Below are 6,233 nucleotides of genomic sequence, written 5' to 3'. Positions count from 1 at the left end.
GCCGGCCTGTGGACTCAAGGGTCCCAGGTTCGATTCAGGTCAAGGGCATGTAACTCGGTTGTGGCACATCCCCAGTGGGGAGTGTGCAGGAGGCGGCTGATAGATGTTTCTCTCTCATCGATGTTTCTAACTATCCCTCTCCCTTCCTCTCTGTAAAAAATCAATAAAATATATTTTTAAAAAAAGAAAGAAAATGTATTCTGTGGAGCCATAAAACAAGATCTTAACACTGTTCATTCAACAAAGCCAATAATATAGGCAGTTTCTTCCTTTGTTCTTAATGCATTACTCATCTTTTTTCTCCTTCTTAAGCAAAACATCACTATTAATTCTGGTGATTTTTACTTCATAGTACTTTTTTTATAACAATTACAAATGTACAGTAAAATGGTCCTTGCCAGCATGGCAACAGTTTAACCTGGCTGTTACCCTGCACAGGCCAGCTAATGGGATAAAAACACAACAACAGTTTCTAGGCGTAATTTCCACAGATAGTTAATGTAAAACAATGACATTTTTGCAACTTCTGCCATCTGACCTCTGTCAAGCAAGTTTTCTGGGAACAAATCCATCTGAAAGATTCTGCTGTGATTAGGACCAAATGCACTGGATGAAAACCTTCTGATTGGGGCCAAAGCCAAGATGATGGGTTCTGCTGTGGGTGTTCTTGAAATGGGACACCATCCTCAGTATCAATATGGCCACCTAATACAGCTCTCACTTGCTCAGCCCAAACAACTGTGCTGAACCCTGAGCTCATTTGCAATCTAAATGCAGGTGTAGGATGGTAATCAGGGCATTGTGCTAATTTAGGTATTGTGTTTTAGGGGAAACAAAAGCCATGTTAATATTTTATTCATCTTCAAATTAACTACAAATTGTGCCTCCTTATATAGCTCCTCCTCAGGCAAAGGAGGAAGTAAGCTCCAGTTATTAAAATTAATGTATACTAATTAAAAGGAAGAATTTGTTTCTGGCACCTGCTTCATGGCAAAGAATTATAATCAATGGTAAAATTGCCTTGGAATGCAAGTTTTCATTTCCTTCCCCTGGGTGGTATGTGAGGTTCGCTGTCAGCCCCTCAAAAGTCCCCTCTTCCTCTTCTCTTGCTCCTGGCCCTGTCATTCTTGTACCTGTGCAGACATGTCAGTAGACCTGATCACTTTCACTTCTGCTGGGGAAATTACAACACGCTTCTTTAAATGGTAGAGAAAAGGGGGAAATTAGATCTGATACCAAATCATTGGACTTTAGAGGGTCAGTAATCTGTCAAGCCCAGCAGGGCCATTGAATGCATGAATGAAGCAGAAAGAAAAAAAAAAGAGTCAGAAAGGAAACAGGGGAAGAAAGAAGAGAAAGAGGTAAGGACAGAAACAAATTGTTGAGTGTGAATATTCCTCCATTCATCTATTGTACAAATCCTGTTGAGCATCAGAAAATACCTGGCACCAGACCTTATTTCACATATTAATGTCCACTAGGGTCTGACTCTGAGAATATCTGCTGATTCAGTAGCTCTGAGCTGAACCAGGAAATTCACCAAAATTCGGAGAGTCCGGGTATTCATGAGAGTCGGTCTGAAAAAAGTCTAAAATCCTCTGATCTGATTTTTTCTCCTCTTCAGACATTGCCTGATTCATATTCAAAGTAAAGGGATCGGGAGCGGCAGCTATTTCTTCCTTAAGCATCGTGCAGTTGGCTTCTTCTGGAAAAAGCAGTCCGTGTCACTTCCAAGTGAAATTTCACTCTTCTGTTGCTCTCAGAGCGGTAGCCCAGACAGGGGGCCAGCTTCCAGAAGGACTGCTGGGGAAGATGCAGATATTAACTTAGAAAAGGACTTAATGAATGCCTAGAGAGAGAGAGGGAGGGAGAGAGAGAGAGAGAGAGAGAGAGATATCACAGTTCCTGCCCTCCCGTGGCTTCAACGTGGTTCTAACTGTAACCTCATAGTGAGAATTTTCATCTGTGTGGCTCCTTCCCCAAGGAAACAAAGAAGACTTTTCAGAAGTTGTTTCATGAAAATGTCGTCAGGGTGGGTGGTATTTTTATTACCATTCTACAGCTGGGTAAAGTGAGTTCTAAGGAAGTCAAGTTACTTGCTAAAGGTCACCCAGAGGTGAGAGCATCAGGAAAAAAAAATGATCACAGGACTGATGTCATGCACTGGGTAGTTTAAGCTGAACAGGAAGAAAACATTTGTGTGAGTGTGGGCTTTTCGAAAAGGAAAGGTGTTGCTCTGAGCTTCTCAGGTTCATTTATTCAGCGAGTAAGTGCCAGGCACCCTTCTAGGCAGTGAGGATACAGCCAGCAGTGAACAAAACAACACTCACAGGGCGCTTCCATCTAGGTAAGAGAGCCAGACAGTGCTCTTTAACATGTATATGTGACGTGTTAGGAGGAAAGTGCTATGAAGAAGATGAAAACCAAGTGAGGAGATGGGGAGCAGCGGGGCGTGGGAGTGGGGGCACTGTTTTAGATGCAGTGGGTGGAGTGGGAGCTTCTCTGAGGAGCTGACATTTGAGCAAGGATCTGAATAAAGTGAAGGACAAGGGCTGTGGCTATCAGGCAGGGAAGCAGCAGGAAGAAAGGCCTTGGTGTAGCTGCTTGGCAAGTTTGAGGAACAGCAGGAAGACCAGTGTGGCTGGAGCAAGGAGAGACTTGACAGCCACTGGGAGAGGCCGGCCAGCAAGGCAGTCAGGGACCGGGGTGTGGACTTTGGCTTTGACTCTGAGTCAGTTGGGAAGCTATGGAGGGTTTTAAGCCAGGGATTGCTAAGACCCGGCTCGGTTTTAACACGATCCCTCTTGCTGGTGTGTGAAGAAAAAGGCTGAATAGGGCAAGTCAGGAAGCTGCTGCAATTGTCTAAATGAGAGACGGTGAACACCCGGGTAGGGGCAGTGGTGGCGATGGTGCAAAGGGGTCATATTCAGCATGTATGCTGAATGTGAAGTCAGGATTTGCTGAAGGATTGGATATGGGGTGTGAGAGAAAGAGAGAGGCTTACAGATCAGATAATTTAGCTGAGCTGTAAGCCCCTTACAACTTCACATTCCAACATACCCACGAGGGCCAAGGAAAACAGCCTTTTCATGGACACTTGGCCTTTTGGCCTACACGAGATGCCGTCTGTTTAGTCCTGGGTCCACCCATTACCAGCTGAGAGATGTGGCCCCGTGAGTGGTCCCCTCTACTCTTCAGTATCTTTGCTATGAATTCTGAGTGATTATTTTTGCTCTACCTACCTCAAAAGGATGTGTTGAATACAGCTCTGAAGTTCAGCCAGTGCATGCATAGGGGTTATTAGTTACATCATCGACACCATCAGAGTTAACTCTCTGAGTCAGTTGAGTTGTCTTTGGGGGATCATTCATAGATTCCAGGAAGCTCCCCTGCCTAAAAGGCTCCCTCCAACGGCCTGTCATGATGAAAGAATTTCACAATTAGCCCGATTCCTTTCTGTTAAGGCATTGCGGACCCCACACATCCTCCATTAAAATAGAAATGAACTCCAGCCACTGTCAATCATTGGTCATTTTAGGTGAATTTCTATATCAGATCGTGTCTCTATCACTCTAGCTGGCTTAAGTTTGGGAGAAAGAAAGAATCAATATGGGCAGAGAATGCAACAGTTGGGGAGAGGCTGCTGAATATGCTATGGACAGACTGAGAATGTCCCTTGGGGAGGAGCCTCCAAAAATAAACTCGGTCGATGGTGCAGTATTGTCCAAGTTTGCTTCATGTCATCATGTTTCTCTCATCGAATAAGAATGAAGTCCTCGAAGGGCACCTCCTTGAAGTAGTCATAACAAGTAGCTGCAGAAGACAAATTGCCATGGAACAAACATTGAATCTGTAAATTGGATGCTTTAATAGCCCCTTTGACTCGCTCTGTTTAAACAAACTGGTCCCCAAGCAACTCACACATCTCCAATTCTGGGTACCCCTATTTTATCTCCAGCATTTAAAGAGTCCCTTTCCCCTAAATATTTCTGGAAATGCCAAGGAGTGTTGACGTCACTCAAGGGTTCAGAAATAATTCTGTTGAGTGTCCCCACTGTGGTGGGAATCCACAGACCGGCGCTCTGATGCTGCCACAAAGAGGCCCCTGGGGACTAGAAGTCTGTCCTCCTCCCTGTTGCTGTTACAGTGACCACGTGACCACCACCTGAAATCCTGCAGGCCCAATGCTGGTGAATTGGGAATAACCCAGTTGCCTAAGCCAGAAGCCCTTTTCCCCACTGAGCAAAGCGAGAGGAGAATGCTTGGGGTTAAGAGTCCCACAGCAAATTTGCTCAACCTCAGGCGTTAGTGGCTCATGGTAGGGCTTTCGCTTTGGAGGGTGGTGAGCCAAGCAGTGAAGTAGTCACAGCAGACCCTGACAGCTTTACAGATAGACGTACTGTGTCTCCAGGGTTGAAACTCTGCTGCTGTCATCTTTGCAGCTAACCATCACCACCTCTGACACAGTCATCTCCATGCCCCCTGTAACAGAACTGTGATTCAAAGCCAGGGGATTTAATTGGTGCAGTACACTGCGCCAGAGGCCCCACTACACATTGTGTTACTACTCTTCTAGGATTATTCTTCTTCAAAATGCCACCCACTGTGCCTTGCTCCAAGGCTGCAAAAGTGCCCCAGGGCGCCTGAGTCAGGACAAGTTCTGGTACGAGCAGAGGGACTACCCACTCTCCACTAACTTCAACCTTTATCACGGGAGTTACAGTGCCATTTCCTCTCCCCTCGAGGCACCCTTTCCTGTAGCTGTCCTGCTTTTGGAGCCCCCTCGTTTCACAGACATAGGCTTGTAGGGCCTGGGTGGGCTGAGTTTCAGTCCTCCCTCTGGGGGTTTCTCAGCCTTCCTGTTGAAAATCAGTAGATGAAAATAAACGCATTGGGGAAGACTGTGGGCTACCTCCACTTCCAGACGCTCCAGAGCCACAGTTCCTGCCCAGACCTGGCACCCCGTTGTCCTAAACCACATCTGAAACTTTCCATCTTCCCCCAGGAAGGGATGCAAGCAGTACATCCCATGAAGCCACAAAGATTAAAACCTCCTTTTTCCTCTCCTCCCCACATCTCTGCTCAAGTAACATTGCACACAATTGAACTCAAGACACGGTTATCTGGTACTGATGGTTAACTGGGAGTTCCTCAGTGGAATTCAGAGTGCCTTACAAGTGCAAAGTGCAGATGTGTTTTTGGTGGTTGCATATAATGCTCAACACTCCCACACAGGGTGGGACCTTGCTGAGGAGTCAGGCTGTGAAATATAGGCTAGTGAGAGGAGAATGCTTGGGGTTAAGAGTCCACAGCAAATTTGCTCAACCTCAGGCGTTAGTGGCTCATGGTAGGGCTTTGTAGCTAAGCATCTTTCCTTAAAATGACATGCATTGTGAAACTTTTCTTCTCATAAAAGTAATTCATCTTCATTAGAGAAAGTAGAAAAGTACAGAAAAGTATGTTGAAGAAAATAACTATCACCCATTTCCCAGAGATAGTCATGGTTAATATTTCCATGCATTTCCTGTGACATAATTTAGCATAAATTAATATATTTTAGAAAACATACTCCAACATGCAAGCATGAAATACATAAAGATATATTCTTAAAATATAGTATTATTATGTATAATTTCTATACACATACAATTTATGCATACATATGTATGTATATATAAATAAGTATGTATTACTAATAAGTATAATAAAATATACTTATTTTATGTAAAATAAAATTATTCTTTTATTGTGAGCATTTTCCCTAGTAATTAGAAAACCATGATTTTTGATGGCAGCATTCCATCTTATGGATGCAACCGTATTTATTTAACATTCTTTTATTGGTTGATATTAAGGGGGTTTCTAATTTTTTATTATCACGCACTGACTCTCTTATGGTTAATGGGGTAGGACATATTCTTAGAAGCAGAATTTCTTTCTTGAGGGATAGATATTTGGCACTTTGGGATCTCTGCAGCCCAAATGACATCAGACAGTTTGTTCTGGTTTAGTGCCCACCAGGTTCTAAGCATGGACAGTGCTGCAGAGAAGGCAAATACAGTTACATACAGTTCAACTTTTGTTTCTAATTTGCTTTCTGTGGTTTCAGTTACCTTTGGTCAATTGCAGTCTGAAATATTAAATGGAAAATTCCAGAAATAAACAATTCAGAAGCTTTAAAGAGTGCACTGTTCTGAGTACCTCACTTCACCTCATCACATAGGCTTTGTATT

The 6,233-nt window shown here is 43.8% G+C and overlaps 1 long non-coding RNA gene across 1 annotated transcript in view; it reads right to left on the bottom strand.

Annotated features, from left to right (window-relative positions):
* Nucleotides 1–262: 262 nt before the first annotated feature.
* The window catches only part of LOC132234337 (uncharacterized), an 8,085-nt gene continuing 2,114 nt past the window's right edge, over nt 263–6,233 (bottom strand). The window contains exons 2-3 of the long non-coding RNA XR_009452888.1: nt 3,243–3,384; nt 263–1,803 (exon numbers count right to left, since the gene is read on the bottom strand). This is a non-coding gene — a long non-coding RNA (uncharacterized LOC132234337). The remainder of the gene's footprint in view (nt 1,804–3,242; nt 3,385–6,233) is intronic.

This window comes from Myotis daubentonii, chromosome 5, assembly GCF_963259705.1.
Source record: "Myotis daubentonii chromosome 5, mMyoDau2.1, whole genome shotgun sequence".
NCBI lineage: Eukaryota > Metazoa > Chordata > Mammalia > Chiroptera > Vespertilionidae > Myotis > Myotis daubentonii.
Note: the sequence above shows the minus strand (reverse complement) of the source record. Positions and strands in the feature narration are given on the sequence as shown.